General features: G+C 43.6%; 1 protein-coding gene across 4 annotated transcripts in view; it reads left to right on the top strand.

Annotated features, from left to right (window-relative positions):
* The window catches only part of SLC45A3 (solute carrier family 45 member 3), a 212,125-nt gene that overhangs the window by 170,430 nt on the left and 29,630 nt on the right, over positions 1-12,065 (top strand). For all 4 annotated transcript variants that reach the window (XM_086923432.1, XM_086923433.1, XM_086923434.1 and 1 more), the window contains one exon: positions 11,948-12,065. This exon is cut by the window's right edge and continues 349 nt beyond it. The gene's annotated coding sequence lies outside the window, so the exon portion shown is untranslated. The remainder of the gene's footprint in view (positions 1-11,947) is intronic.

Consider the following 12,065-nt stretch of genomic DNA (forward strand, 5'->3'; position numbering starts at 1 on the left):
GGCAGCTATACAGTGAAACCGCGGCATGGGGCGCTTTTACACAAAAAAGAAATTTGCTTGTCAACTTGACCAATAAATGTTTTTTTAATTTTTTTTGTAAAAGCGCCCCATACCGTGCTTTCACTTAAATGGCGACTGCGCCCCTTTCTTTAGACGCAGCTCGTCTAAAGAAAGCGGCGCGTCCGCCATTAACGTGAAAGCGCGGCATGGGGCGATTTTACGAAAAAAATATTTGCAATGCAATAGGTCTTACATTTGCGAGAGTTTATGCTCTTTTATTTACAGTGCTAATAGCACAAACTCTCGTAAATGCAAGACCTATTGCATTGCAAATGCTTGCTTAGTTTTGCCGTTGGTATATTCTGCGTTCTTCTGCTCTTAATGTAGCACTAGAAATCGGAACACGTGTATTTTGCTCCCTTCCATTGCCACCTAGAGGTCAGTGGAAACGCCGCAGAAGAAATGAGGAACATTGACAAACTACTATAAACCAGCATTGGCAATGCCAGTTGGCCTCTCTGGTATGTAAAAGTGAGCGCGACCGATTAGAATTGCTAATTCTTGCATATTTTTGAATTTTAAACTCCACCAACCTCTCTCCACAAGCCTTCCCTTCTCGTTTTATAATCTCCCACACCGTTTCCCCCTTTGCTTTCCCACCACTCTGTGCTCACCACCAACTTCAACTACTTTTTCACCAAACGTGAATGCTTAGCAATTCACTGTACTCCGTGCAAATGTTACCTTGTAATGCAACGTGTCTCATTTAATGTATGGGGCATTAGTTATAGACACGTCATGTAGGAACTGGGAGTTGATGTCTGTACTTTGTTGTGTATTTTGTTTCAGAGGGCAGCGCAGTGCCTAGCATTCTGAACCTTGCAGTTTGTAGAACCAGACGTCCATCACTAAAAAACCCAGAGAATTACCACCGGCGTGTAAAAGAAATGTGTCTATGCAGTAATTCCAAACACGTCTTTATCAGGAGCTCAAGTGTGCTTCTGTGCTACATAAATGACGGATCATAGCATAGAGAATAGACTTGAAAAAACATTCAAGAGCTCTCCTGTGATTGCAGCATTCACCAGCTACCTAGAAAATACAAAGACTCTTTTTACTGAAATGATACCTCAACACCTTTGGGGTACAGCGGAGTGCATGCACGACACTCCAACAGGGGCCACTCGTCCGTTATGGCGGAGGAGTGTTGCCCCACTGCTGATAGGCAGCGGAAGTGGAAAAAAATGATTATAATTTATTTTTATTATCATTCTATTTTTCACTGAACCAGCAGAGTCATAGGGTGGGGAGGGCCATCCTGTGCTTCAGCAAAGAGTGATGGGCACTGCTAAGTGCGCATGTCTGTTTGGCCAGCCATCTTAGGACGGCCAAACCGACACGCGCACTTAGCATTTCACCAACTCAAGCTTTCCACAGCCGGGTGGAGAACAGACATAGGCTCCCAGGCACAGTCTGAGCGTCAAACCAGGCCACTTAGACCAATCTCAGCGCTTCTCTCATGCTGGGTTATAGTATTCCTAGCATGAGAGCAGCGTCGGGATTTGCATCTGGGAGTCTGTGCAGTGTGCACCAGCCCATGGGAGTTGAGGATCTTCAGAGGAGCAAGGTGGCCGCCGCAACGGCATGTAAGGACTATTTTATTATACATTTTTTTGTCTGTGTTTATTTTTGTATTTCACCGTGGTGCCTCAACACTTCACATTTCAATTAGCCCCTACTGCACTCCAAAAGATGATGCCACAAATCAGCACATACTTCCGGAAAATAAAGTTGAACTCTATACACTGTAACACTGAAGGGACTTCTATGCATTCTTTTGTCTGTTCTGTTTCCTCATGTTTTTTTGCGCTCAATTTCCTCCTTCTTTCATTCTGTCTTCGACTTGACTTGCTATGTCCACCCCTTGCATGTTTTTCTTTGCTTCCTTGTTGCACCCCAACCCAGGCCCGGCTCCAGGAATTTTTATTTGGGTGGTCCAATGGTGCATTCGGGTGGGCCACTGAGTTAATCGCGGCCGGCATGACTCGCGGGGGGAGGCAGAGGGGACAGGGGGGGGTCACGCGGGGGGGGTTAATTTAATAATATATATATTTTTTAAATGTAGCTTACCGGTTCCCATGTCTTCTCGGCTCCTGCCCAGGATGCAAGCAGCCAGGCTCCCTCCCCAATGCTGCATAATTCCAGTGGCCCTGGTTATATCCATACACCCCAGCAGGAAGCAGTTAATGGGTGTGCTATCTGAAAAAATAACCTACAGGCGTAAACATTTTCAGTTTCGCTGGTTTTGATTGAAAGGGCTTTATGTTTTTAACAAGGAAGGAGTACATGATCAAACATTTGGTCTCTCAAAAAAACCATAACAGTTTCTGTGGTGTGCCTCCTTTGACTGAGAACCTAAACGTTGCACAGAGGTGGAACTAGGGCCCAGGAAACTCGCTGACAAGGGCATCTGCTGACAAAGTCTATACATTAAATGCCACATCTCAAAGAGACAGATAAGGCTGGGTTGGTTTCTGGTTCAATTCTGAGTTTGAGATGGGAGGTTGGTAGAGCAGTGAGGATGCCTTGCCTGGCCAGCATGAATTGAAGTCGGGCCAGCCATCCACTGCGAGGAGGGAGGGAGCAAAACCCTGTTTATTGCTCCCATCACTTCCTGTTCCAAGAGGAGTGAAAACTCTGGCCCAAGGTAGCAGCATCTCCCTAGTGAGGTCTCACTGTCATACCCTAAGGCAGAGGTGTTCAAGCTTTTTTGCATGGAGCCCCCCAAAGCAAAATGTTTTGAAGTCGGGAACCCCTGCAAAACTTTATTCCAAGGATCGGGAAACAGGAGAGGCAGGGCTGAGCGCAAAGGCAGAGCTTTTGAGATCCTATAATGGATACTTTTTTGTAGCTCATAATCCACAGTAAATGTGAAACATATGATAGGGAAAATCATCAAACAATAACAGAAATTGACAAAAAAACTGTTCTCTCCATAATTTGGTTCTTGTGAGCCCCTCTCACTCCTGGGCCTCAATGGAATTGCACTTTCTGCACTAATGATAGCTGAGGCCCTAAGTAGCCCTCTACCTCCTCTGCCTCTTTCACAATTTACCAACCATGGCTATCACTTCAATCTGGAAACAGGTTATCCATCCCTTTTTGGTTTTATGTAGGAAGGACCCGGCCCAAGGGCATTGGAAAACTTTTAAATAAGCACCATTTACATTACAAAAACACAAGTTCATATTAATTTATTATATATATTTTTTTATTGTAGGCACTGGACTATTAAGTGATTTGAGTTGAGCTGACAGGAGGGCCTGAACTAGGTTCCAACGTAGGAAGCTCTTGCCATTAGGACACAACTCCTCCCTTTTAGAAATAATGAGCTCCAACGTGCTGCCCCCACCTTTTTGCATTAAAGGTGCTCTCATCTCTCTGTGAAACGCCCTTCGCAAAGCTTGACTGGTCACCTTTCTTTTGCTTTTTGCTATATTTGGGTATTATACCAGCATTAATGAGGTGAAACCAATGCCCAGATAGTTTTTACCAAATGTAAAAATGACAATGTAACAAAGCAAATGTGTGACAATATGTTCTGTATAACCCCACATAATTTTCCTTTTCATGCCACATAATTTAGTCAACCCTGCCACATGATTTGGTCCTTCCCTGCTGCCTAATTCCAGTGACCCTGGCTTTAATAGGCCTCTCATGACGCTGAACCGTATGCAACTGATTAAGCAACACACATAAAAGCAGCCGAGGAGCTAATATATGCTTTATCTGATGTCAGCAGAGTGCTTTTTACCACAGGCATGGAACGTGTAGCTCTATAAATACACTAGCTACTATTTCCCACAGTGAAAACCCGGTTTCAAATCGGCGACTCTCTGGTCACACAGAAATCTGCAGTGATTGCTTTAGATAACGGAGGTTTATAATGTAGAAGAGTATATTTCCCCAAAATTCGTTTCATTTGCTTTGTTTTTTCATTTACTGTGTGTGCGCGTTTTTTATATTAATGAAAATGAAAAAATTACATAGTTATTAGCATATTGTGTTTACCCTTGAGCCCCGTCTCCCTACTCACTGACAGTGCCCCAGGAAACACTCAGGATTACAGGTGCAAACTTTTTATGCTGTTTAACTTCTGCATATGAAAGAAATACAGCCTGTGAACTCACCAGATAAAGGTCGACGCTTCCAGGCTATCTTCATTTACAATTCCTTCCTTGCAGACACAGTTGTGCCCCCCTGGGAATGCAGTCATGGACTCCCAGGGAGGCACGCTCCACCGTTTGAATACCTGTGCCCTAAGGCCAGGGCGGAAGCTCCCACCGCATGATGTGAATGCTGGGTTTGGCCCATTATATGTGACAATGGGCCGCTATAATCTGTGCTGGGCTGCGCAGAGGCTGCTGCAGCCTCTTAAATTCCGATCAGGAGAGCCAGCCCGAACACCGATTGGGGCAAAAAACGGCTCACATCAAGCTTCGGTCCAAGCCTCATGTTTGGGTTGATCGATATAAGACGACCGGGACTGCACGCAGAAGGAAGTTATTCTCTACTTGGAAGGCTATATTCGCCCGCCATTAGAAACACCGAAGTCCATGCTTATTGTGACCACGAAACATAACCGGCAGTGACATAACTGACATTTTTGATTGAATGCCTAACACTTGCCCAGATGGAGTCGTAATTCTACCGCGTGCAACATTAAAAAACAGCGAATGCTCGATGTATAAAATACTCGTGCAACAACTGTCGTTTGGTTTGTTATCTACCGGATTATATAATTGACTGCACACTACTCACAAACGAGTTTGTCTTAAGGATAAGCGTGGAAGACTCAAGGAACTTTTCTGATTTCTAACACCTATCCCAATACAGCTACGTTTGGACTAGAAAGCTAGATGGTTCTGTGCAGTCCATTTTGAACAAATGTGTGATTCTTGCGGGACGAGAATTTCTTAAAGGGAGGTGTATACCCCTTGGTCAGACGAGTTCTCTTTAAGCTGAAATAGAGAACTATTGGGGCGACATTGTATGTTATCCTGATGAAGGTGGTTACATATATACATCCACCGAAACGCGTCGATGCCAAAGGAGAAACACATTGCACATAAACTAGGGATAATTCTGACCTAGCGGCTGAATTAATTTTCTGTTTTGTGTCTCCTCTTTACAAATAGGAATTTATGTCATTTATTGTGTAATATTTTCCTTCTTTTAATGTCTGTTTCCCAATTTTTATTGAATTTTAGCTGTATATGAATAAAAAGTGCAGAATTATATATATTTTTTTTTAAAAAACTTTATTGATAGGAAGGAATAGTGGTTAATCAGTTTCATACATTCTTTTGGTAATTGTTACATATTGTACAATTTATCTGTTCCATATGCGACAAGAAACTTTATCGTAGCAAGGACTGTGTTGCATTAAGCATTCTGAGACTTGTATATATATCAATCGTCGGTTTCTTTGTGTATATTGTATTCCTCTATTACCCCCTCCCTCCTATATGATCCAGTGGTAACATCACTTTTCAGAATTATATTTTTAACTGTTTTGAATATATGTTGCATTGCTTTCATAGTTTCCTATAATGTTGTTAATGTACATGTTTAAGTAGATGTTTGCGTTACGTTTCATGTGTATGTGAGGATTGTTATCTCAAGTGCAAGGTACCCAAAGGGAATCTTTCTTTGACTAAAGTCAGTTTTGGTACCCTAACCCTTTGGGTCTGGGGGTCCCTCTCTCTTTTATTAGAGTCATGTTTGGGTGGGCCAAGCTCATGTTTGGGTGGGCCTGGCCCACCCGGTCCACCCTCTAGAACTGGGCCTGCCCCAACCTCTGTTATTCCCTTTTGTATTCCGGGTGCGCTAATTTCTTATTTTTGTGTTCATGAATCTTGTGTATTTGGTGTTTCAGCCATCACCTCACGTTTCATTCTACCTTCTTCTCTTTCCTATTTTGTCTTTCATTTAGTTTCCTTGGTTTCGATAGCCAGCGCTGGGCTTGATTTTGATTGGTCTACTTATGGGGCAACTTACATACCTGATCACAAGCACGCTATGTGATGTGCTGACTAGAAGCGCAACCCTCCCAAAAGCTGCTTGGTGCTAAGGTAGCCTCCAGCTCGCAGCATTAGATTCCGTGCTGCGTCTTGCACCAAAAATACCGGGTGGTGGGGTGATGGTTTCCAGCATACCATTTTTGTGTAACTGTTGCATGGTGAAATACAGTGATGGAAACCACCTCAACCTCACGTAAACTTAATAAACAAGCATTGACAAACCTAATAGGTCTCATCTATGCAAGATGTTTTGGCTTTGTCAATATTTATTAGCCATGTTGTACAACAGTGCGGCTGAAAGTCAAACCCCCCCCCCAAAAAAAATACTGACAAGGTGATCGCAATTTTTTAGGTCGCGCATCAGCGTGCGTGCACTGTCTTCAAGACCTGCCGCAGTCCCTATACCGGTAAAATTCCACCTGCTGCTTACTGTAGGTTGATTCCAGCGTTGGTCTTTGCTGCCTCCTCATTTGTTCGCTCTCCCGATGCATCACATCGTGTAGCGCGCAGGAACACTACTCAAGTACATATAAATTTCCCTTAATTAGTGTCCCTCCACTATAATGCAGGTACTATTTCTTTTTTGCCCAGCCCCTTTATATTGTTGTTTATATTTTTTTAAATAGTTGCTATTCCGCCAATTGCTGCTTGTTTGTTTTTGCTTCGGCTGCCATTCTTTATCTTCTTGGCTTAGCGCGGTGTCCACGTCCCTGTGTCTGCTTCATGGTGTATGCATTTTATTTATTTATTTCATATAGGGATAACCCTCACCTTCTGTTACTCCGTCCCCTACCTTTGCAGCACACCTCTGCCTCTCCTCCGGTTGCAGTCAGTACTCTGCTGCTGCCCAAGACCTGCTTCTTCCACTTTGAGCCTCGCAGGCAGGCCGTGGGTGAGGCGGAGGATGCTGAGGCAGGATCCGTGAGCTTACCCAGGATGCAGGTAAGGAAAGCAGTCCCCAATATAATTACTTTAGATATGGAAAAAAGGCTGTGTTTGCTTAAATACTTGTGTCTAGATCGGGAATTTATTCGCTGCCGGAATTCGAATGCAAGTTAGTGTGCTTAATAATCTACATTTGGGTAGAAAGCAGTTTTTAAACAAGCGCTTGTTTTCAGCCGATCCTAGTTTAGTTTGCAAGCTCTTGTGGTTTCAGATGATCCTCGTTAATTGCTAGCAAACTAACAAGGATCAGCTGAAAACACAAGCACTTGTTTAAAAACTGATGTCTACCCAAATCTGATTTAATATGCCCAATAGCGTGCATGCATTGCAGATACCCAAACATTCCTGAGCTTGTACAAGCAGGAATTGTGACACAGATTCGTGGATAACTTGCACATAAGATTAGGGAATCTTTCATGGTTTATTTCCTTTTTAACCCCCCAGATTGAATCCATTTCTGTGAGGAACCAATATGCACCCTGTTGGTTTAGCCAGCGCATTGCCTCATGATGCAGGAAGTTCCTGAGGGGATTTTACATGGCAAGCCCCACTTTTACATTTTGTACAGCTGTAAATAAGAAATGTAAATATTGCTTAGTTTTATTGGTACTTAGCAGTACGAGGCAAGGTGATCGTAAGCCAAATGGCAAACAGCAGAGCAAACCAGTTCAAATCACAGATTTCCTCTTAAACAGGATTGTGGGCTACCCAACAAAATACATCCTTTATCTTGCAGTGTCTCCGTTCCGTTATCTTTCGACATTCGTGTCTCTTGGAATCCCCCGAATTAAATGACTTATTAAAACTAAACATTTTACGTCTATCACAGGCATAAATAAACTCAGGGTAGCAGAGCTTTCACATAGTGTGATGGCAATCTGACGTGCACTCCAAGCTGTGTCTCTATGCCAGAGCCAGCTGCTAGCAGTTACAAAAGGAGCACATCTCTTTCTAGTCTCACGCCTTTATCTTCTCTTTCTTCATGTAGACAGCTTAGGTTACAAATATTTCGAGCCTGAGCCATGCTGGTAAAGATGGTAAACTGATTACTCCCTCTGTATTCCCCCAAACACTTTAAATCTGTATTCATCTAGAGGCTATGTTGCAGAAACACTGGTTTGTGCTAGTTTAACCATTCCCTAAACTACACTGACATCACTAAAAGAAGCACAGAGTAGGGGCAGACTTGACATTTGGACAGGAGATGCAACTTTGGAGGGAGCTGCTTTTAAGTCTGGATGGGTGACGAAAATCGACTTACAAAAGCACCAATTGCCCTTTTCTTGCAACAACACCCAGTTGTTCCTTTCACAAGGTATTTCATAAGATTTTGTGGGGCCTGGATCTCATAGGAAGTCACCTCTTTCTTAATTAACTTATTAAAAAAAATATCATCCAGGGAAAGAACTTGGCAGCTCCAGCATCGGATGTCGTCTGCTGGTGAAGTTCTGTTCTTTGCCTCATTAAGAAACGGCAGGCTTACTTAAAAATATATACATGTATTTTGGAGCATGAAGTCCGGAGAAAGTGTGTGACTTGGAATGTTTAGGATTACTTGCCTATAATCTTCATTAACTTTAGTCCTAATGTCCGCGTAAAAGTCATTATTCCATGAGGTTGCCACCACCAAAAAGGAAACCAGGAAATGCTGTAAATTGTGCCCTGCCTAGTTCGTCTGGGCACTATAGAACCCCTGAATTTAGCATCCTCTTATTCTTTCAAGCATAACAAGGACCATAGATTGGCAGAGAAGGTTTGGACATAATGACTGAAATGAAGGTGCTTGGAGTAAGAGTAATAAACATTACTATGCAGTCCTAGACAATACCTCTAGCTCCTGTGCCCTCATCCCAGTCATTACTCCATAAGGTATATCAAATCAATGCATGTTTTAGTTTCACATGATTACATAAATCCAGTTATAAGAGCCACAAAGCAAGGAATATTTGCATCACCCCGTGTTCTAGTGAAATACATATATGCCTAACCTATTTATTGATTTAGGAACCCTAACATCAAAACTTCTCAACGCAATGCTACTGATGAAGTCGATAATGATAAACAACAGTTAGGAACTGTCCAAGCTGCTAATTTGGCAATGTCCGCAAAAGGAACTCAATTCACTTATGAGGCACCCAGACTCTAAGTTACCCTCCCCTGAATAGATCTGGTAGAGGTGGTCCAGCCATTACGTATCACAAATAAATTGTTGATCTTATTGTCTATGATGAAGCCCTTTTTCCTTGACTGGAAGCACAAAAGTGTCCAACGGGAAATCACACTTCCTAAAGGAAGACCTTTGAACACAAATTACCAGGGTCCTTCTCGCTTCCAACAAGTGCAAATTATTTTCTTCTGAAGAAGGAAAATGAGGAAAAAATCATGTCAGATAATTTCTTGTTCTCTATCAGCAGATGGTAGACCCTCGGGAGAAAGGCAGTGTAATCTCAAAACAACTCTGTCATCAAAAATATTTACAAAGAGAAGAGGACGTAGTAAAACTCCTAACTCCTAATCTGTTTTGGCAGATGTAGTAGTCGCAACAAAAATCGCATTGAAAGTACTAAGGTCAATTGACTCTAAAGTTTCAAAGGGATTTCCTAGAAGCACTCTCACTGCCCAGGAGAGTTCTAATCTCTCTGGGCCTCTAAGGAAAACTTTTCCATAACAGTGAAACAAAAAAGGCCCTTCAGCTAAATTGCCCATGGATCTCTAAATGAGGTTTACTAAGATCTTCTTCTTTTTTTTAAAAGTCTTTTTATTAAACATAAACAAGCCTCTGTTCAATACCCAGATACAAATGACATTTTAGGAGAAACATCTGTGACAAGTTTCACAGTTCTTAAAATGTACCCCGTCGGCAATTCTCTCGCCGTAAAGCATAACCTCATGTCTCCCTCATCAGCACATAACATTTCGCAGGACCTGTAGCAAAGGTCTCTATAGGCACTCCATATCTTTTCCCCTTTACGTGGGCAGCCCCGGCTCTGGTATATAACCCGCTCCGCCCCATAGCACCAGTCCAGGTCTTTCTTCCAGGCTGTAAGTGTGGGGGCTGCCCCTGCTCCCCATGCTCGGGTAATATTTCTCTTGGCCACTCCACCTGCAAGGACCAGCCAACTCTTGGCCCATTGCGGCCACGTCATTTCTCAAGTCACTGCCAGGATGAGCCACCTTGGTGTCAAGCGGGACACTCACCCACCACCTGTGCCATCACACAAGTTATACCTGCCCAGTACAATTGAATCCTGGGGCATGGCCAAAGTATGGGGAAGAAGAACCCTGCCTCGCCACACCCCTGTACGCATTCATTGGTCTCACAGGTGCCCATTCGAACATAAGCTATTCGGGAAGCATAGGATCTATGAAAGATACGGAGCTGAATCACTCGGAACCTGGCTATTTCCCGGGGTGTTTGTAGTGCTTCAGCCCAGTCATCGTCCTCTAAGAGGCCCATATCCAACTCCCAGGACTCCCTCAGTGGGCCCAAACAGTCTAGGGTGTTGTTAAACAATTTCCGATAAGTCAGAGAGATGGCCTTATCTATCATGGCATCCAGGAGCAGGCGGTCCTCGAGTGGCGAATATTCTGGTAATGGGTACCCCTCTTGCGAATGACAATGGAGCGCTTGGCGCATCTGTCTGTATCAAAGAAACTCCACCCTTACCATTTGGAACTGTCTCTGCAGTGTGTCGAAGACCAACATTTTCCCATTCTTCCAGACATCCCCCAAGTGGTCAGTCCCTATAAGGCCCCCATTACGGAAGCCCGCTAGCCGCGTCAACTTTCCCAATTTGCCCCCCTCCCAGAGAGGAGTTTGTGCTGTCAGTTTGTTTGAACACCCTGTGTTTACTAAGATTTTAATGTAGCTCTTGAAAGGTTTTTGTTGAAACCATCCCTGCGATTTGTAGGTGAGCAGAAACTGTCAGTTTAAAATAAAAGGAAAATGGTCAGAAAACCATGGCTGAAAATGTATTTCCCCTAATTATTGCATAAACTTTCAAAGTGGAAGCTTTGTGAACCCTCTGATTTACCACAGCTAGGTGGGACACAATTCCTCTCCTTTTCAAGCCCTCCCTTTCAATTTCTAGACTGACAAAGGAAACTAGTTTTCCTGCCTGCTGTTGCAGGCCGATGCAAAAACCACAGTTGATGGACAGAATGCAGAACAATGTCATACATTCACCCCAGTACAGAGATCTGGACCTAAATCCATAGTTTTTTGCACTCACTACCCCAGTTCAGACATGGCCATATGCAAATCAGGGCTGGACTGTTCCCATGAGGCACAGGGTCAAGGCTAACTGCCAAGCCATGTCTTTCCTGGACCGGAATCAAGCATCCTAGGACCGGTTTCAGGCTATCAGCCGTCTTCAGCCAGGATAGCCTGACTCCAGTGGTGTGGAGAGCATGGGACTCACGTCTGAGCATACCCATCCCACTCCGGTCCAGGAAAGACATGGCGATTTACGAGTTTGTAGGTTTGCATCGCTTAGAAGCCACACCAGTCAAGACACTGGTATGTCTTGCATAGGCCGCCAAGAGTTGGTTATAGAAAGCTGAGTTACCTGGGAGGTTAAGTCACTCATTGTGTGATCAAACATGTAAGAGTTTGACCTGAATAACGCGCGTGGTGTTCTTTTCACAGATAAGATTGACCACTTCCTCACATGGTCGGTTTACGTTGCACCCAGTGACCCAGCCCGCACTGGGGCTGTTTGGGGAATTTGTTAGTTGGGGTTTTTGTTCTGCCGCTCTTCTGCAGTACCTGTGATTGTGATGAATCAATATTTTCTGTTTCCAGGAATGGCCATGTGGCATATACTTTCCCTTCAGCATTGAACACGCCCCCTAAGCCAAGTATTTTTTTTAAAAAAAGTTTCTGATTATTTAATACGCACTTTTCTTTTTTTTTGTAGTTGATGACGATGAAGAAGAGTTTTCTGCTTTGGCTTCTTCCGAGCTCTCCTTCCTTGAAGATTGACCTGCACTCCTAGAATCTGGATTCTACATGACTTCAGGGCTCCCGCGTAAGGA

Source organism: Lissotriton vulgaris, chromosome 5, assembly GCF_964263255.1.
Source record: "Lissotriton vulgaris chromosome 5, aLisVul1.2, whole genome shotgun sequence".
In the NCBI taxonomy this organism is placed as follows: Eukaryota; Metazoa; Chordata; class Amphibia; order Caudata; family Salamandridae; genus Lissotriton; species Lissotriton vulgaris.